The following is a 21,672-nucleotide window of genomic DNA, read 5'->3' on the forward strand; positions in this document are numbered from 1 at the left end:
GAGGTTGAAGCGCCTGCTGCACCCACCTACAAGTTTCATTGTATAATATTTGTAAGGCAGCTCTAGTGCCTGCAGCAGAGCACAGGTGATAAATGTAGGTTACAGATTGTTTTAGAGATGATAGCACAGGAGGCTAACAAATACTTACAAAATCCGAAACAACATTCTTCGTGCTTGTAAAGAACTCCATGTAAGTCTTGATAGAAATAAGTTCTTTATTAGTATTTGCCAGCACGGGCTCCGATCGCGGAGCGCAAGGTACAACAGCTGCTCACAGGATCACCAGCTGTTAACTGTCAAACATCAACGGACAACTGGTGAGGTCAACAACAGTACGGTGTCCTCGCAGGGACACACGCGCATGCAAACATATACAGAGTCCTGGAGTTGACTATACATAACAGTGCTGTATAGATGAATTCCTTTTCAGTGTCATCAGAAACATGATCTTGCACAACTTTTACAGACATACTCCCCCGATCACCTTCATCACTTTCTATTTTAACACTGTACGTGTGCCCCATGTCTGCACACAGGGCATCAGGCCCAATCAGGATAAGACTCTAGAGTGAAACCATCTGATCAGTGGATGTGGCACAAGGGCCAGAGCTGGCGACTTTGGAACTGACGAACCAGGTTCAAGTCTCTGCGTTGGCTCAACATCCTGTGATTCTGGGTAACTCACTTAATCTCCCATTGCCTACCAAAAATGAATGTGTCCTTGTGTACTCTGTAACTGGTGCTCATGTGAAGCGCTCCAATATGGGTTTGTGCTATAAAGAACTGCAACCAGGATCGAGGTGGTGTTGTCCTCAAGAATAAAGGAGGTAAACTGCCCCTAAGGCAGCAAATCCAGTAACAACATATATTACATAAGCCATCTCTTGACAAAAGATGAGTTAGAAGCCATTAATTTTATTAAAAGCTGAAGTACACTACAGAAGACAAAATGTGGTTAGCTCAAATGTATAATAAATCATATACGGGAAATCAGCAAAGGCTCAATGAATGGCAAAAATCAGTTGACCGTTCTAGTTAAGAACTGGCATTAAGCTAATAAGTGCAACATGAGACTCAGGGTCTTGCTCAAGTAGAATCTGCAAATTATTTCAAGTCCAGGGAATGCAATAAATCAAGCTGCGTCTGATTTCTAGGAATCAGGAAAGCAACATTGGCTCATCTCCAAAAGGATACCTCTTTTGTAGGAAAATACACAGTATAAATCACATCGTCAGCAGAAGGATAGCAAAATGTTACAAAGGCTCAGCGAATTGCAATTCTGGATAAAATGCAACAATACTTGACACCGTCCTAACAAGATTCCCTAAATAAATAACAATTAGTCCCCTTGTAAGAAATGTGTTATTAGTTGAGAGGGGTGGAGGCCCCACTCAAATAAAAAACACAATCCTTGTTAGGGTGAACCACAAAAAGTCACTAATTTCCCTGTGCTTAATCCTGTGGCAGCTTGACACAAAAACAGTCAGGATTAAGTTAGACAAACACAAGTAGGAGAGAAGCACCCAAAAAAAGTGTTAATTATGTGAAATACACAATCTGTTCATCCAATATGACTTAAATGTAATCCGTTCTATCAGTGATGGTCACAAGGTATTCCACATTGAGTCCATCAATATGTTCAAAGAGACAAATTCATTATGTATTACTTTTAGTGTTCATTTTTATTTATAATATTCTTCTTTGTTACATATGGTAATCAAATGGTCAGTCCAGTCAAAGCTTTTCTTCCCTTCTACAGGACTTCGAGGCTGCAGAGAAACATATACAAAAATATTTATAATTTAAAGAATCAAAAACCTCCAATGCATACCTTTCCCAATACCACATATCACAATAGTACCTCAACCTTCACGGCCAACAGAATAGCAAACCTCATCCAGAAAAGTAGAGTCAATGGATCCCACAGCAATAACGGCATTCCTGCCTCGGTATATAAGCAGGATGCTGAGTTTTGGTCCCTGCTGGTGTAAAACCGCTATTACTACAGAATCCATGCCTTCATCTTGGAAGGGATCGATACGGCACCCCATTTACAAAACAAGCATTTGCAATGCAATAGGTCTCGAAATTACTAGAGTTTGAGCTATTGGCATTGTAAATGACAATGCCTTTTATTTACTAGTTGATTTTTAAAACATAAATAAAAAGCATTGTTATTTACAATGACAATAGCTTAAACTCTCACAAATGCGAGACCTATTGCATACGGTCAGGTCTAAACTGGGGTGGCATGGTGAGCAAAAGAATGATGGATTTAACCCAGATCTCTTGACTGTAGGTGAATGTTTTGATTTGTTCTGCATTCCATCCATCAATTGTGTGTCTTTTGCTAGTGAGTAGAGAACCTTGCGTCTGATATTTATAGAGCTCCTCTAGTAGTGAACAGAGAGACCATGCTTTTGTTAAATTCTCATAGTGCTTGGCATAGCCAATAGGTCTCGCTTTTGGGACCTTATAAGTATTTAGTACTGCAGCACAATATCCTTGATGCAACAACATCAACTGTTGCATGGCTAAACACTTATAAGGTCCCAAAAGCGAGACCTATTGGCTATGTCAAAGATTGTTTTGAATGCGGACTACAACTCATTAAGCAGTAGTAACAGTATTAAGTAAATGTAAAGTAAAATAAAAGTATTAACTGGAAAAAAAATCATCAGACATGGTGTGCAATTTAGAAGTCACCTCTGATAAGTTATCCTTGGAGAGTCTTGTAAACAAAGTGGCAGGCACCTGCTTTGCTCTTCTCCGAAGTTTAGGTAAACTTTCACCAATGTGGCCCCCACATGCAAAAAACATGTGTGCAAAGCGTGATACTTAGTAAGCTTAATTATTGTAACACACTGCTACTCAAAGTACCGGAATACCTACTAGAAAGACTGCATGGAGATCATCTTCCTCCAGGGCCATGAAAGAACAGCACTGACTTCTAATAAATCAGAGGCTAGCCTTTAAATCTTTGTGCATAGTTGTAAATTGATACTTGTATAGCGCACTACTCACCCGCAATACAGGGAAAAGGCCCCCTGCCTCTACAAAAATGGATACAAAAGCATGTGCCTGGAAGATGCCTTTCTTCAGCATCTGCAAACCTCAACTGCGTTGCAAAATTATGTTTTTTAAAAAAAAACGATAGGGCGGTCGAGCCTTTATGGTCACAGCAGCTCAGCTTTGGAATAAGCTCCCTGTTTGTTGCTCTAAGATCTCTAACGGATCTACTACATGTCAAAAAATCGCTAAAGATTTCACTCCTTCCGGTGTAACACTAGGATCACAGCTGTCCACCCTCAACAGTAGTATGCACTTCGTTTACATATAGGCTCCTAGTGTCAGGATACCTAGAAGGTGCGCTTTATAAGTTATTTAACTAAAATTAAATAAATGAGAAAGTACTGCCAAGATGTTTCAACCTCAGCTTTTCGTTTTGGACAGAGCAACAAAAAAGTTCAAAAAGACCTTGCAAAACTGAATGCCCAGCTCTAATAAATCATAAAAAATGAATAATCCCATTACACTGCGAGGTTAATTAGTTGTAAATTTTGTGTACGTGACAAATGGAGGCCTTACAGCAACTTTGTTTTACGCAGAGTTCATGCTCTTATATAAACTTGTGATCATCAAATTAGGCTGAACAGTGGCATGGATCAGCAACTCAATGCATTTCATCTCAGTAAACAGCTTGAAGTCTAGAAAAAAGTATTCCGTTGCAGCAATTTGCTTTAATAACGTGGATGTGCTCACTCACATTTAAGCAAGTGCAAAAATAAACTAATGGCCAGCAGTGAGGAAAATCAAGGCCCACGGGTGACAGTGCGCCAAATGAATCCCCAGGGAATAGTCTACTACAATTACATAACTGAGGAACAGGGAGCTTGAAGTGGTTCAACTAGTTCAACCCGTCAACCATTCCAACTAAAACTGGAATGGTTTTCTTGCTGTGCCAAATCAAACACTCTTCTGGAAAGGTTCATCATCATCTACAAACTGTAAAGTGTGGCCACAGCTGAAAAACTTTAAAAAGTTTAATTTTCTGAGTTCCTCTATGGAGTTTTAGCTCAACACTTAGAAAGCACAAGAGTCAGCTATTTAAATAGAAATTCCTGCAGTGGTCTAAATTTGATAAATGAGGCAGGGCAAAAAATTGTAAATACCGCCCAGGCAGGAGTGCCTTACTAGGAAAAACCCATGTTTACTGCAATCAATAAAAGTGCTGCCTCGTGGAAATAATGTGTCTATGTAGCATACTATAAAAGAACCAACCTGCCTATGTAAAGAAAAGACAACCAATCAAAACACATGTTTACGTCGATTTCCAAACACCACTCAACAGAGGGAAAATTCAACAATTAGCATCACACTGAAGAAATCTGAACTCCTGCTCAAGGGTCGCACTGATACTTAGTCCATTCAAACCAATAATAAAGAATTTGGGCATGAAGCTGAAATATAAAAAAACATTTTTATTAACCTTAAATGAGGTGAGACTACGTCACACAGAAGCCTTAGCAACTGAATGAGGCAGTCTGCTAGAATGGTCTTACTTCACGTCTTATATACTCTTTATCCTGCCCCAGGCATATAAGGGAGTTGTACCAATTACATTCCTAAACAAATGGAAAATCTGGAGGGTCAGCAGGTGAGTAGCCTTTTGGATTTTAGCAGGATATGGGCAAAACATTATAATTACATAGTTCAGAAAGGTTAATCTGATTTAGATGGCACTGCAGGGCATGGCATGATTACATGTACAGTATCCCAACCCAAAAGTTAATCATTAGGAATGTCCCAAATTCAATCTCCAAAAGCCGGACAAACCTATAATTGAAAGCATAACCCATGTAATGAAGAAACATAAAAAAGAAACAGTAACAGATGATGAACAAGATAAGGCATGTGCAAGGAAACTAAAAGTTAACAATGTCCTGAACATTGATTGGCAATCTCAGACAAAGATCGATCAGGGAAATTGGCTTTGCGAGGTCAGTTTCAGGTGAAGAGGTCAGTTTCTTACAGTTCATTCCAGAGTCAGAAAGAAACCTAGTTAATGTATACATGGACTAAGAAGGCCAGGCCACTTTGTTCGCCAGGCTACCTTCACAGGCCTACGTGAGGGCAACACAAAATGGTGGCACAGAACAAAATGGAGTCAGACTCGAGTATTACAGAAACTCAACACAGGCCAACCTCTTCATATTACTTACTGCACATGCGATGCAAAAATAAACCAAACAGCTGGTTACATACATATAACCAGGTCTTTAAAATAAACATATTGTTTGTTACACAACTCAGTTCGTAATCTCTGGTGAAACTTTGTAAAACTGCATTTCCGATCACTGATCGTGCATATATCAGGGAACTCTAGGTCACCCGACACGAAATAATCTAGCCATCCGTACTGATCAAGAGTAAACAAGGCAGACGTGAGTCATAAATACGGAGTCAACAAAGCCCACAGTCGAGAGCCGATGGGTCAGCAATTTTAAGGACTCAAAGGCACAACTTCATCTACTTTAGAAACAAAAATGTATGCAATCAAGAACTGCCCACATTCTAAACTAGCTGGACACTGTAATAAACTTTCTGATAAAGTTAAATGTGTGCTGCCAAGCTTGGGCGCTCGTTTGCAGGAGACACGTTAGCGCGCTGACCTTTATTGCAATGTAAAATAAAAAAAGCGGCCCTGGTAAAATGGTAGAGTGTGGTGTACCACCAAGTATTAACAACGATGAGCGAGGATCCGCAAGTTTTAGCATCCTGGGGCTACAAGAGCAGAGTGACTCCTACTGCAAAAATCAGGGAGATGAGAGTTCCAAGCGAGACTGTCAAAACAGAAGCTTTACAGGACTTATGCACGCCACTCTCTCGGTCTCTCCCATTAGGGTGGGGCGTTTTACCAATACATATCCAGTTCTTTCAGTGGTGTTCTGAGAAGGTACATGAGAAAACATCGGGATTAAAGATGTAACTAGCACTACTGGGTGAAAGGTGAGGGGTTGATCACCGTTTATTTAAAACACACAAGTTGAACAATGAAAGTACCTTGAAACACCAAATGCTTAGAATGCCATCATGTTGAAGTTGGATTTTTTTTTCTTCATCAACAAACGGCCATGACCTAGGTAGGGAGTGCAGAGAATATGCTAGGACTGAAGACAACGTGTATCAAAGCTATTCTAAAACATGATTGCCTGGAGTTGATTGGGGGAGGGGAGGGCACAGTCTTGTGGGTAGAAGAATGCATCTCACATCGAGCAGCAATGGGAAGGTCAAAAGCAGGTAAGAAATGTTCCATGTCCATACACAAGAACTGCTCTTCGTGTATATTTAATTATCAAATTAAAATTAGATTCACTGGAGAGCATGCACTTTTTGAAACCATTGTCCATTTTTTGGGTGTGCTTTTAACTTGAAGTTCCTTAAAAAAAAAGTGATCACAAAAGTAGGTTACTGTTACATTGTGACATAAAAAGTACTATACAAAAATAAGAAGCAATGGCTTCGGTGCTACCGTCACATAGTTAATGTCCATCAGCTTCTCTTAAAAGCAAATAACCCTGGAGTTCATATAAGTTTTAAAACAATGTCTTATGATTGTGGCTAATACGGTCTCTAACCGTGTGCTTTTGTATGGGTAAGGTAAGAAATTATATTGGCTATCAAACAAAAAATGGGTGTGGATCAGACCACACAACTGGTCTCTCAACAGAGCTATGAGACCTCACCAGTGTCCTCACCAAGTGTGCTTTCTAAAAGCAGCAGACCCTCCATTGAGTCACAATCACGCCAGACCATGCGTGCACGGATGAGGATAAACAATGCACCAGTAACATCCTCCCAGAGCCGCCCGCCCAGGGACTGTTGCACCCACTGACCGTGCCTGGCTGCAACCAGAAACCAAAGGTGAAACTACAGAACAGATAAGCAGCCACCAGTGATGTATCCACGTTCATGCATTACTAGGCATGGGAGCGCATAAGACATGATTCTTTGCCGGCCGTTCTGGCTTTTTATTAAATTGCCGTCTTGGAGTTCTAAATGAAAAAAAAAAAAAGACATGCAGACGTGGCTTCTGAAGAAAGGAAGCACCCAACAGCAACTTGCTAATGCCAGAAACTCAAAAAAGAATAACGAAGTTTGTTAATAAGACTACAAGGGCACAATAGTAAACGAATGCAAAGCAACAAAAGCCAGGAAGGAGAAGCTCAGGAAGCAAGAAGAGGAGGTTGTAGAGTGTAGGTTTGTTCAAGAATCAAGCAATGCAAGCTCTGTGCTGGGGGAGGGAGAGGGCCATTAAAGGAAGGGGGCGGAGAGGAGCCTGTGAGAACTCGCGGCGGACGTCAAAGGAAGGGTAGGAGGGACATTGGCGAGCGAGCATATGGGGGTGAGGGGGTGTGCAGCCTGGTGAGCTGAATGCGTGTGGCAGCAGAGGCGGCGCGCGCGCACGAGGTGTCTGGTGGCAAATGGAAGCTGTGCACAATGCGCGTGGACGTGCTCACATGCGCTGTACCCGATCCACGCTTTGGGTGCACTTTTGAAAGCCCTTACTTTATTCTCGCCAAAGCATCCCTAACGGGATGGCTTCAGCGAGACCTAAAAAGGGCCAATAGCAAACCCCGAATGCTGCTTTCTTCTAGCCCTTTTGAATGTTGAGGCCAAATACTTCATCTCCCTTCTACTGGAAGACTTGAATGCATGGGCAAGTTAAAAAAAAAACGTGATAACTCTGAACCAAACTGGACAATTTTGTGGCTATCGGGATGTTGGTGGCAAAGCAGACACGCATTTGCAATGCAATAGGTCTCGCATGTACGCAAGTTTGAGCTATTGGCATTGAAAATGACAATGCTTTTTATTTATATTTTTGTTTTTAAAACATAAATAAAAGACTTTGTCATTTACAATGCCAATAGCTTAAACCTGCGTAAATGCGAGACCTATTGCATTGCAAATGTTTGTTCCTTTTTTTAGCACAGGGAAATTAAATGATTTGCTCTGAATAACAGGACGTTGAGCTGAGGCTGGGTTTTAAAGTGGGTTCTCCCTGTTCCAAACTCAGCAACTCTAGTCACCAGGCCACCTGTAACCTCCCCTGTCCTTTTGCAAATGGGGAAGAAGGGTAAGGTTATCTTTCTCTCCTCACTAAATTATTGAAGGTATTCCTGGAAGTGAAATGCATACTATATCCCCCACATGCTTAGCTACATGACCCTAAAGAGTACCCTTTAGCTTCAACTCCCGAACTGCTGCTCTCTGTGCCAAACTCCAACAACAGTCAGGCAGGCATGGTGGATTTGTCCTGTTTATTCCCAGTGCTACAGCCCTTCACGGTCGACTCACAGGCGGCTTGATAATTGGTCACTGGTACTGCCATTCGTCCAACATGCTGATCTTTCTCAGAGCTCCCCGATCTAAAGACTGTCATGGTAAGGACTGGGCTTGCATTATAACCTGCATGAGATTCTTTGCATTGCTGCTATGGTAACAAATGTAAGCTAAAGCTGAGCATCTCAAAAGGCAAAGAAGCATCCGAGCCAACCTCCCGTCTGCAGTGTTTGACTGTCTTTAGAAGTGTATCTACACAAATAGTCTACAACCCCCTTCTACAATACTACCCCTGACTCCCAGCGGACACTCCTCTGTTATGGCGGAGGAGCGTCGCCCCACTGCCCTCTGAGCTGTGCAAAAAGGAGAAATAAAACGATAATAACACAATGTTATTATCATTTTATTTTTCAGTCTTCAGTCTGAGCCAGTGTAGGGCGGGCCGGGGCTGGGCTGTCATGATGAGCATGACAGCAGCATCGTGATTGGCTTAAGGGAGTCTGGGAGCCTGTGTGGTGCTGGGGCTCAGAAGAGGACAGAGCAGAGGCGGCAGCCAGCAGGTAAGTCCTCTTTACTTTTTTTCCCCCCATCCGTCCGCCTCCCCCTCTCAACCTGCCACACCACTTCTGCACCGCAGCAGCCGCCACTGCTAATTCCGGTTACAATTCTGAAGACTGAACATACTTTTTTTAGCACAGTGAAACGCTGAGTTGCGTGCCTTTAGTAAGTTTTATTATGTAAATGTAAATGAAAAGCACCTCTCACTTATGGACAACCCATAGATGGAGCCCTGCAGATGCCCTCTCACCTTTGCTACTGACATGCGCAGTTTGCTTGTGAGCTCCAGAGGACATGGACGTGAATTCACACAAAGCAACATTCGAGTCCGGTTCTGTATGTTCATTTCTGCAGCTCAAAGCTGCAAAGGACAGCTTCTTGTTTTATCAGTGGTAGTGGGTCAACACCCTTGTACCCCTAAGCACCAGCCGGCAGCCGCCTCTGCCTGAGTGAGGGAGCCACCTCGGCCAGGTACCTGTGCTTCAACATATACATGAAAGGGATGACTTACACAATTACACCCTGCTCAAAGTATTGGAGAAACGGCGCAGACCTGCATTGTTGTGTAAACGGCCATTATCTGCAGTTGAACAGATCACCATGTATAAGATCCTAGTACTTTTTTTTACTTATTCTAAAAGTTTGTGAGGCGCTAACTCAAATAACGAACAGAAGTGTTTGCATTTCCAGTAGACCAAGAGTGAGGGTATCCACTTTTAAACGTCCCCTTAAAAAATTAGTATTTCCATTATACTGAGGCCGGGGAACCGTTTGTAAATGGGCAACCTTAACTGTCTATAAAGATGGCTGTCCGACCTTGAAGGCGGGATTACAGACCTCAAAGTCCGCCAGCATTAAGCTGGTGCAGTTTCATCAGAGGCATAGATTGTCGGATCTGTTTTTCTGCTTTATGAAGTCTTAGTCTGATTAGGAAACTTATAGACTCATCCATTGTGCTTGCAAAACGAAGGTTATCTTTGAGCTTCAAATGGTGTAGCGCACAATGCCAATGACTTAAAGGCTCGGGCTACCGCAGAACTCAATACACTATTGAAGCTTAAGGCATCTGAGGGATAAAACAGGCCCAATACAAAATCAAGAATCCCGCTGGCCTTATTGATTCACCTGGCGATGGTGTCTCTGTGACCTGTGATGTGGTTCAAACACCACATTCTACTCCCCTTAGTAAGGGAGTATGGAATCCCACGCAGCCAACAACATTAATTCAATCCTTTCTCATGTGTAGGGTTTCCCTGAAATTATATTTGATACTTGTCACAAGTTAAAAGTAAAACTCCCGCTTCCACATTTTATGATTATCACAAATTTGCACATCCTCAATCCACTGAGATGGATTCATGTAGATGGAGTAATATAGAATGGCACATAAATATTGATTATCCGTATTAGCTTTTGGGATAGTTCTCCAAATCATCATTGTGTGTACACACGTCCACATTTAATGCATCCTATCTCAAAGTTAAACAAATAAGCTGTCGCATTATCCTTCCAGGAAGAGTCACAGGCAGATCTACCTATCTACCTAACATTTTGCCATCTTATTCCTCAACGTTTAAAAAAACTCTCAGAAAATATAACCTGTGTGTAAGGTTCCTATTTAAAACAGAACGATTCTCTGATCTTGCAAAAAACTTCACCTTGTAGGTTTTCATCTACATATGCAAGATGATTGTTTATGGTATTTCTGCAGCATGAACCTAGTTAAAGGGCAGCAGAGCACGGCATAAGGTTAAGGACAAGCATAAAGTCAACTAATGATAGGAGAGCGAGCTATTTTGTGGTCTGTTACTGTATTGGGATGCAGTGTTCTTTAAGAGGCGAGTCTTCTACTCATTCCTAAATTGGAGTAGCTCTGGGGTGGGCCTGATGGATCTGGGGATGCGAATCCATATCCTGGGTGCACATTTGGAAGAGGCCTGCAGTCTTGTTTATTATTTTTTACACTTCTTAGTTTGCTGTGTGATGGCTTTCTAGCTGCAGGTGAACCAAGTACCACCAGAGATGGTGGGCTTGTCTGCAAGATAAGCGAGGTGCTGGTTTTAAATGATGAGCTTGTTTTGGAGATGTGGTACACTGGTAAGAGGATCCAAAGGAGTTCCATCAGCATGGGGGTGACGTGATTATATTTTGTCAGGCCTAGGATGAGTCTGGGGGGACATAGAGCACCATCCAAATGCAAGAGCACAAGGGCTTGAACAGCAGTCCTGGAGTCTTTGCGAAAGAAACCAAATCATAAACATACATGTTACAAGGGCCACTTTGACGTTCTCTAGAACAAATTGTAAAAAGGATGTTCTACAATGAACACATACCCACTACATACGGACCACAGCATTGAACATGCAGTCAACAACACACAGTTCATCTGCCCTTTCCTTAAGTGGAAGAAGATGCAGCAAACAATCTCGCATTTGAAAGAATTAAGGGGTCATTTACAGTTTGGAGTTTAACAGATGCGAGGTGCGCACCAACAATTGGAGGCAGTTCTGTAAGGCCAGTAAAAGTGTATTCCTGGCTATGTACTCTAAATAGGTCAAACAGGATATCTGCCAATTCTTGACAGCTGTCCCACATCCTCAAACTCTAAATGACCCCTTGTGTATGTTATAATATACTGTATGCTATGCAACTACATGAGCTGCCAATGCATTTTAATAAGTTAACGCACAGTAAAGAACAAGTAATTTACCTTTAGTAACACCATATCTGGTAGAGACTCTATGTAGCTGCATATTCCTTACCTTAGAATTATCCCCAGGCAGACTGGATCTGGAACTTTATTGTGAGTAGTACTGCTGCACGCCGGTAGGTGGCTTCGTTCATCTCCACGTAGCATTGTCCGTGCCATGACATGAAGTTAGCAGTTCCTACATAGGCGCCACCCCAGCATGCTGACGTCAGTTTCTTTTTGTAATTTTTCACGCCAGGAGCACAGAGACACGAAGAACACGGACCACTGGTGTGGAAAACTATGGCCCAGGGAGTGGAAATAGCCCTGTCCCTAGAAATCCGTTCGCAGTGCAGGGAGGATGGGTGAGTCGCTAAGGAATCTGTGGAAAGATGGAGCCTCTCCCGGATAAGGCTTTACCAAAGGTAAGTAACTTATTAATCTGATAGAGACTTCCAGCCGCAGATTCCTTACCTTAGAATACATACCCAAGTGATACCTCCCTGGAGGTGGGTCTGCGAAACAATTTAACACCAACAAGTCCTGCAGGGTCTCTAATGTAAAGTGCCTATCTGGACGAATATGACTTTCCAGGCAATTTTGTTTTGTGAACATGTGCAGAGAGGTCCACATTGCTGCCTGGCAGGTGTCTAGGACTGCTAGTGCAATGGTCGCAGCCTTGGCTCTGGTGGAATTACCACATGAACCCTCAGGGGGTTGCTTCTTGGCCAATGCGTAGCAGATCTTAATGTAGAGCACGATCCATGGGGATATGGTCCACTTCTGCGCTGCCTTCCCCTTCTGCGCTCGACATACCTCATGAAGAGTTGGTCATCCACCCAGAACTATGTCGCACGGACACTCTTTTTGGGTTCAGTCGGTGAAGCCTCTCGTCTTCTTTAGAGGGATGTGGTGGAGTGTAAAAGAGAGGCAGGTTGATGCACTGGCCTACATGAAAGGGAGTAATGACTTTCAGCAGAAAGGAAGCTGTAGTTCGTAGAACCAGCTTGCTTGGGTAGATGTTCAAGAACAGAGGCTTGGATGACAAAGCCTGAAGCTCAATGACCCTCTAGGCAGATGTTATTGTCTCCAGAAAGGCTGTCTTGATGTTAAGAAACCTGGGAGGATAGTTTTGCAAGGGCTCAAAAGGAGCGCACATCAGGAACATTAGGATTAGATTAAGGTCCCAACGAGGCAGGAAACATATGTTGCAAGCCTTTCAAGAACCTATGTACAATAGGGGATTTGAAGCGGGATGGCTAGTCAGGCAACCACAGAAAAGCTGATATAACAGAAAGGTAGCCCTTTAAGGAGAAGAACCCTGCTGGGCAAGGAAAATAATACATAGAAGAACTGGAGAAAGAGGGTCAACCAGTTTTTCTGCACACCATGCTACAAACTTGGCCCAATGGCAGGTGTATACCTTTTTGGTGGAGGGATGCCTGACTGTCAAGATAACATTGCAGACTTTGGGCGGAAGGTTGAAAGCTGTCAAGTGTCGCCGCTCAATCACCACACAAGAGGGCGGAGTGTTGACAGATTCGGTTGGAGAACCCTCCCTTGCTGCTGCGACAGAAGATCCACCTGAAGGGGCAGGCTGATTGGAGGACTGATGACCATGCTCTACAACTCAGGATACCAAACTCTCTGAGCCCATTCGGGAGCTACAAGGATGACCTAGGCCCTGTCCTTCTTGATCTTCTTGGGAACTCTGGGCAGGAGTTCTATGGGCGGAAAGGTGCAGGAGAGGCCCGTTCTTTATGGAGGCAAACAGATCTAACCAAGGCTCTCCGCACTGCTGAAAGAAACCTTCCACCACCTCCCACTGGGGACGTCACTCGTGATCCTCTAGGCATCCTCAGTTGAGTTTGTCTGCCCTGGCATTGAGAGAGCCCAAAAGGTGTTGAATCACTAGGGTAGGCCCTGATGTTTTAGCAAAGTCCAGTGACACAGTGCCTCGTGACAAAGGGTCCATGACCCCACCTCGCCCTGTATGTTGGAGTACCATGTAGCGGTGGTGTTGGTTGTGGACACCTCCTCCAGCCTTTCCTTGACGGAGGGTAGAAAGACTTTAAATGCTAGCTGGATTGCCCGGAGCTCCAGAAGGTTGATGTGGAGTCCAGATTTCGCTGGAGACCAAAGGCCACTGATCTCCACTTCTCCCAGATGGCCACCCGATCCCAGGAGTGACCCATCTGTCACCACTGTCTTATCTGGTTGGGGAAGGGAGAGGGGTCTGCCTCTGACCCAATCACAGTTCGTTAACTTCCAGTGCAGATCTTTTGCAGTTCCCTCCAAGATATGGACCATGTCAGAGAAATTCCGCTGATGCTGTGCTACTGGAACTTCAGGTCCCACTGCCGAGCCCGAATAGGCCAGCGGGCATAGGTCATAAGTAGGACTCAGGAGGCCCAGCAGCCTCAGAGTCAGTCTCTCAGAAATCCAGGATAGAGGCTGAAATATCGATACCATAGCCTTATTATCCTGAACTTGCCATTTAGGAGGATAGGCCCAAAACTGCACCATGTCTAGAACAGCTCCAATGAAAGGGAGCATCTGAGAGGGAGTCACGTGTGACTTTAACACATTGAGAGTGAACCCCAGCGAATGCAGGGGGTCTTCTATAGTCTATAGGTGAAAGACAACAGTCTGAGGCGAGCCCACCTTCAACAGCCAGTCATCGAGGTAGGGGAAGACGAGCACCCCTGATCTCCAAAGATGAGCTGAAACCACCGTCATCATCTTGGTGAACACCCTATGGTAAGGCCGAAAGGAAGCATGGCAAAATGAAAGTGCTTGTGTCCCACCGCAAACCGCAGGGAATGCCTATGGACAGGCAGGATGGGAGTGTGGAAATATACATCCTGCAAGTCCAGCACTACCATCCAGTCTCTTGGGCAGATAGGACATGAGCGAGCTTGAGCATTCTGAACTTCTCCTTCTTGAGGAAGAAATTGAGAGGGTGCAGGTCTAGGATAGGACGAAGGCTTCTATCCGTCTTGGGCACCATGAAGTAGTGTGAATAGCAACCATAACCTACTTCTGATGTCGGCACCCTCTCAATGGTCTCAATGGCTCACTTGGCCAAGAAAGCCATCATTTCCTGGCAGAGCAAAGATAGATGGTCCTCCATCAATCTGCCGCAAGCAGGTGGCATGGGTGGAGGGGTAGTCATGAAGGGGAGAGAGTATCCGGACAATTAGGATAATCCATCGGTCTGGTGTTCTAGACCTCCAATGGGGCAGTTAATGGTACATCCTGCCTCCCACTAGGTGCCCATCGTGGTAGGAAGGCAGACTATAAGGGTTTGGAGGCTGCCGATTGGGGGTTGGACTGGCGCAACCTTTGGTTGTCTGACCCACGGGGTCTGTGGCTACCGCATCCTTGGCCCCTCAGATGCTGCACACTGCAGTGGCTTGGAGGGTATAGATGCAGGTATAAGCCTTTTCAATGGCTGCAAAAGGTGGATTGGGGATGGAGAGGGGCCATGGAAAGGCCCAAGGACCTGGCCCTAGCCCTGCTGTTCTTAAAGCATCTCCAAAGGGATGAGAGCCGTCAAAGGGCATATCCATAAGCGATGCTTGGACATCTCCTGAAAAGCCAGTTTTTATCATCTAGGCGATGCGCCATAAGTCCACTGTCCTGAAAAACTGCTCTGTCCAGCGAGATAATGGTATTTAGTCCACATCAGATTGTAAACTTAGCTCGATCTCTTCCATACGCGAAAGCCTGGGGGAATATGGTCCGGGCCTCCTCCGGAACCATGGGCAGCACCTGCACAACCAAAACTCATACAGCATGGCACGCAGTGTTCACGGACTGCAGGGTCCAGCCTCTTGGATTCCCTATCCAGTGAAATGGTAGAAAATGTAAAAAGTTTGAAAAAATGTATGCCTCGCACGCCTCTTTTTTAGCAAATTTATTTAAATGTATTCGTCAAGGGGATCTATCCTGGTGTACGCTTCATCCTTAAAGCGTCTGTAATATGCATCGAAATCGCTGATATACAAGTAATATAAGTCCCAGGATGCATCACGCCATATGAGATGATAAACATCATCGTAAGCCAAATTTAATCCACAGTGGATTAAATTTGGCTTACGATGATGTTTATCATCTCATATGGCGTGATGCATCCTGGGACTGATATTACTTTCATATATCAGCGATATTGTGGTAGGGAATGTGCCAGGATTTATATGGAAGGTAGAGGCTTGGACCACCAAGCTCTCCGGGGTAGGGTGTTTGTGAGGAAACTGGGGTCCCCCGGATGCAGGCTGTGGCGACAGGCACTCGTCCTGTTCACAGGAGCCCCTATGCCTGGCTTGGACCAAGTCTCAAGCAGAACATCTGTAGGGGCATCATTAAATGGAACAAGTGGTTCTGAGGAGGTCACTCCTGGTTGATTCAGAAAAGGGGGTGGTGATGGACAGAGCATCTGAATTAAGCAGAACACTCATACCCAGTCAAAAGATCAGGGCTTGATCCATCACCGTTTTTTAGCTCACTGCACCATCCCAGTTCAGAACCTGGCTACATGCAAATTAGTCTGTCCCTGGCCCAGTGCATCATGGGAACAGGGCAGACCAAACTACCAAGCCCATCAGGATTCAAGCAAGCCGGGCCGAAGACGGCTGTAATGCCAGAAACCGGTCCCCGGAAGCTTGTTTCCTTCCCAGTGTAAGAATTGGCTTTTGTAGTCTGGTCTGCCCTGTTCCCATGATGCACTGGGCCAGGGACAGACTAATTTGCATACAGCCAGGTTCTGAAACTGGGATGGTGCAATGAGCTAAAAAACGGTGTTGGATCTAGCCCTGATCTCTTGACTGGGTGAGAGTATTCTGCTTAATTCAGAGACTCTGTCCCTCACCACCCCTTGTTGTAAATATTTTTGTCCACCCTAAGCGTGGAAGGGTATACTCAGACATGAGTCCCTTGCTCATTGCACCATCAGGATTCAAGCAAGCCGGGCCGAAGACGGCTGTAATGCCAGAAACCGGTCCCCGGAAGCTAGTTTCCTTCCCAGTGTAAGAATTGGCTTTTGTAGTCTGGTCTGCCCTGTTCCCATGATGCACTGGGCCAGGGACAGACTAATTTGCATACAGCCAGGTTCTGAAACTGGGATGGTGCAATGAGCTAAAAAACGGTGTTGGATCTAGCCCTGATCTCTTGACTGGGTGAGAGTATTCTGCTTAATTCAGAGACTCTGTCCCTCACCACCCCTTGTTGTAAATACTCCTGGTTGAAGCACCTCTGTCAAGATGTTTGTCTTGACTGACACTGAGGATATGGTACGGTCCAGACCCTCTCTGCCCTCTACACCACCATTGCAAACAAAGCTTCCTTCTCTGTAGCCACGGTAGGGCGAGAAAGCATTCCAGTATTTGGAGAAGTGTCCAGTCCCCTGGTCTTTGCTAAGTCTTACACCAGTCCACGTTAGTATCTAAGGGCTGGTATTCTTCAGGGTCCAGCACTCCTCTCACTCATCCATGAGTCCTAACACATTGGAATAGGACTCTGGCCTGGAAGACATGGTTCGAGTCGACACCGGAGTCCGTGTCATACGACGCCCCTCTAGCTCTGTGTCTGTCTGGGATCAGAAAGCGACTGCGGCTTTGGGAGCGTTTGCATCAGGACTGGCGCTGGCGAAGGTCAAGGTAGTACGACCGACACCAGGCAAAATCTGTGGATCCAAGGGACCCGACTGGCACAGCCCATGTGGAACCAGTAGTGGCCCATTCCAAACCCATGGGACTGAAAGCACGCCGGTGAGAAGAGGCTGCTCAAATATGAGATGCATGGCCTCCTGGAGTTGAGCTAGGGTCTCTCCTGCCCCCCGGAAACTCTAGGAAGAACAAAGCTAGGCACTAGCACAAACGCGTAGCTAGGCCTCAAATGGCGATACTTTCTCGTCGGCTGATGGATGAGGTGAAGTAGAAGACCTCTTTGACTTCTTACTCTTCTTGCTGTGGGACTTACCCGAGTGATCAGCCTTCTACCAGTGCAACAAAGATCTTGGACCCCGCGACCGATCCCTGGACCTTCCCCATGTCCAGAATTGAGAATTTCGCGGTGTCGCAAGTCGAGCTGCCAAGAGCTTGAGGGATCGCTCCCTTAAAGCCTTTGGATTCATCGCATAACCATCAACATTGGTATTCATATTGTGGTTGCGCTCAAGGCACCAGAGGCCCACTAGATGGAGGTCCTTCACTGACATCAATCATGACAGGCACCACAGGCCTTGAAGTCGGCCTTCCAAGATGACATTCCTGCCACACCAGGAGAAAAACTTCTCAAAAGTCTTCGACCAAAAAAAACCAAGCATTTACAATGCAATGGTTTCGCCTTTGGAAACGTTTGAGCTATTGGCATTGTAAATGACAACATTTTTATTTATGTGTTGGTTTTGAAAATAGATAAATAAATGGCATTGTCATTTACATTGCCAATAGCTTAATCTCTTGCAAATGCGAGACCTATTGCATTTGCACCCACACAGAGCAACACACAGAGCCACATGCACCCACACAGACAGAACCACACACACACACAGACGCAGACAGAAAAGCAAACACAGAAAGGGCACACCACACAGACTCTCACTAGCAGGCAGGCACGGGCAACAGAAAAGTACAGGGAAAGAGACAGATGGATACACGAACAACCAGCGCCAGAACACACCGTGCCGGAAATGGAAGGTCCACTCTCCCCCCTGACCAGCATCCCGGAAGAAGACGGCCCCTCCGATACTGTCTATGTGTCCCCCCCGCCCCTGTGGCAGCATAAAGACGATGTCCGAGGCAGATCACTGACAATTGGCTCTCAAGGATTCCAGGAATTTCTGCAAGATCACAGACATAATGCGAAAATATTTTGCTAGCCACTTAAGTCAAGTAAAGCGATCAAACCGGCTTAAGCTTCAGTAACTCTTCCTTACATTGCGTAGACTTGAGGAGATATTCTGTTGCCTGAGAAACTAAGACCATGGAGTGGCTACGTACAATGCAGAATGCTCTTTTTAACAACACTGGGTTTAAAAAAAATGTGTTTGCTGAGACATCGACTTCATTTATTTATAACCCTGTCTACAGTTTCCATTTTCCAAAACGTAATCTTTGCATTTGTTTATCAAAAAGTAATGTTTGTGCTTTAGTAGAGAGAATGGAATAGAATATGGATAGCGAACAAAGCGAGAAGATAATTATGAGTGGGAAAAGTTCATAAGTGCAGCGGATGTGAGGCAGAAGAAATCGGGAATGACAGATATGAAAGAAAGATGGAAAGTCATGATGAGCAAGTGTGAGAGGAGAGCGAGTGACAGAAAGGTGGTAAGAGAGGAGTTTGAACGAGAGACGACCATGCAAAAAGTGAAAGCCAGTGAGGTGCTAAGTTTGCGAACCAAAGGGAGTTGAGAAAGAGAGTGAGAGAAAGAGAGGGGTGACAAAGAGGGTGAGAAGGAAAAGGGTAAGAAAGCGAGAGGGATGAAAATATGTAAATGACACACGGGTGCAATCAAATGTACCAGTGTACCAGACGCTACATAAAAGACACAGCTAATATTAGAACATGCCTGGCGACACATCACACTAAATGCACATACTTACTAATGGAGGCTACACATTTTGATATATCAAAACATTTAAGGAAGACATAGGTAAACAAGGAGGCTCTGCCGGGGGTCAAGGGCCACGTCACAACCCCAACCCTAGGAGTCCGAGCGGGGTGCAGTCAAACCCTTAAACTGACCTTGTTACGCTAATGTTACATAAAATTACTTCACTTAAAAAGGAACCTTAACCTAACCACAACTGTAACCCCAATTTAAAATATATGAAGTTAAGTAACTTTAGACCCAATATTAACCAAAATCACCAAAACTAAGCTAATGTAATTAAAGCAGGGGGCGGATACCTTTGAAGCACGGCCTCGCGGCCGTGAAAGAAGTAAACAGCAGGGATGTAATTAGGGGGGAGGAGATGTCGCGCTGGGGTGAATGCCTGAGGCCAAGCTGCCCGCTGTTGTGGGGAGGGTGGGGGGGACAAATGCGACACGGCCTGTCGAAATTAAAGCCTTTGATGCAGCAAGGGGCGGAGCGGATCCCAAGTGAAGCTGCTGGCGGCAGATGGCTGGCTTTCATGTGCACGCGCTTTTAGGTCAATGCGCTTGCGCATTGAGCTTGCTTTTCACGGGCACAGCATGAATTCCCCCGATAGTTAAGCTCTCGTTAAGCCCCTATATTCTCTCAAGCTCAATGCGCAAGCGCATTGACAGGCGGGACCTAAAAAGTAGATGGGAACATGGGAATAGCCACATAATAAAATTACACATTTATGAATGAAAAAATTAATATCAATGTATACAAGGTTTGAAAAAAGACCAAAGAAATAGAAATTCGCAAGCCTGATAATTCCGGACGATTAATCATAACTTGTGGGGAATGGACTGGATTGTACACATGAGTTCATACATGGAAAGTGCATAATACAGATAAAATAAATAAATAAATACATTAATTTAAAAAGATGACCAAATCTTGACATATACAGTATAACATTTTAACATAGTCCTCACATTGGGATTGCTCCATTCTAAAGGTATCCTCCACACATGAAATTTTAACAATAATGAGGAGTAAGCCTGGAGAATCATGGTTCCCCAAACACAAAAAAAATAGGTTTTAGTCAGACTAGACAGCAGGGCTATGAATTTGAAACCATCATTAAATGACCAGGGGAAGATGGACTGCCCACTTTATTGAGGAGTGTAATGGTTACAAATCAGTTCTAGGGGCATCCAACGCCCATTGTGAGCATTTAAGATAGTACCTGCGAGAGCACCACATGGAAAATAAAAAACTTCCGACTGAATAAACAATGGGGATACTTGTATCGTACTTAAGGATCCTAAACGCCTCCGAACATTGTCTAGTTCCAAGGTTCCTACAGTTATTACAACACACTACTAGGTGATAATTCACAATACTAAATAAGAGGACCTCTCTGGTCACTCGAGCAAAACACCAAAACAATTCCCAAATAGGTTATAGGGAAAATATGCTGCATCTCTGGTGTTCAGTAACAACTCTTTTTAATCCTCCTTATCGGACAAAAACGTTTCAAATCCTGCAAGCTTCACATATGTTCTGCATTCAATTTATCCTCAGCTACTATTGAGGTGCCACAAACATCACAACATTATACCTCTACAGTTCTTACAGGGCACCGTGGAGGCATACCCCGTCTTAAATGGATGGTGAGCATGGGCGCTCAACCAGGACCGCCACATAAAATAAACTAGAGGATTGAGATTGGTGAAAGAGGGATAGGTGAGAGACATTACCTGCAAAGCGGATCTTGACGAGGTCCAAGGGGTGCAGTACCAGTGTGGACACCAAGCCCCCGCTGAGGCCGGCCAGCAGATTCTCGTAGCAGACATGTCTGAAGAGAGACGGGCGCTCAGGAGCCGGGACGGAGGACTTCAGCACAGACATTCCCTGTGTCTAGATCTCTGGAAAGAGGGGGGGTTTAAGGCTGCACGAGGGTAAAAGCGCTTTGATCTGTAACGAAGGTGTGAGCAATTCGGAACAGGGTCACCATTTAAACAAAAGCGAAACCATGAGTTGTTGACGCAGCCCGGCAGATAGAATGAGATCAGCTAGGAACCACTTTCTTGGAATTGTGACAGTGAAAACAGGTATAAGTTGTGATGCTTCAGACAATACGGGCGTGCTGCCAGGCATACGAGATTTTAAATGGCACCGTGGGGAAGGAGGTTACAGAGTACACATTTATGAACATATTGCTCCGAGACTGTACACCAATGCAGCTGAAAGAAGGGCGCACGTTGCATCAGTCGCCTCACTGACGTGACCTTTAGCACTCTAACCTACATGGAGATGGAAGAAGGACAATGTGAGTTTGTGGACTACTTCAGAAACGGAAACGTCCAGGCATGTTAAAAAAACAGCGTGAATAATCCACAACCAGACGTAGCCAAACGTAAACAATGCAGCCAGCAGGTGTACATTAAAATACTGTTTGCCATTTATCGATACGTTGTGGTAGCTGGGCTAGGTTTCA

General features: G+C 44.7%; 1 protein-coding gene and 1 long non-coding RNA gene across 2 annotated transcripts in view; one reads left to right on the forward strand and one right to left on the reverse strand.

Annotated features, from left to right (window-relative positions):
• The window catches only part of SKAP1 (src kinase associated phosphoprotein 1), a 1,469,988-nt gene that overhangs the window by 227,831 nt on the left and 1,220,485 nt on the right, over window positions 1-21,672 (forward strand). The gene's annotated exons all lie outside the window — the stretch shown is intronic.
• Window positions 253-21,672, reverse strand: part of LOC144753899 (uncharacterized) — a 199,429-nt gene continuing 178,009 nt past the window's right edge. Inside the window, exon 3 of the long non-coding RNA XR_013594589.1 lies at window positions 253-1,769. This is a non-coding gene — a long non-coding RNA (uncharacterized LOC144753899). The remainder of the gene's footprint in view (window positions 1,770-21,672) is intronic.

This window comes from Lissotriton helveticus, chromosome 5_1 (genome assembly GCF_964261635.1).
Source record: "Lissotriton helveticus chromosome 5_1, aLisHel1.1, whole genome shotgun sequence".
NCBI classification, from domain to species: domain Eukaryota; kingdom Metazoa; phylum Chordata; class Amphibia; order Caudata; family Salamandridae; genus Lissotriton; species Lissotriton helveticus.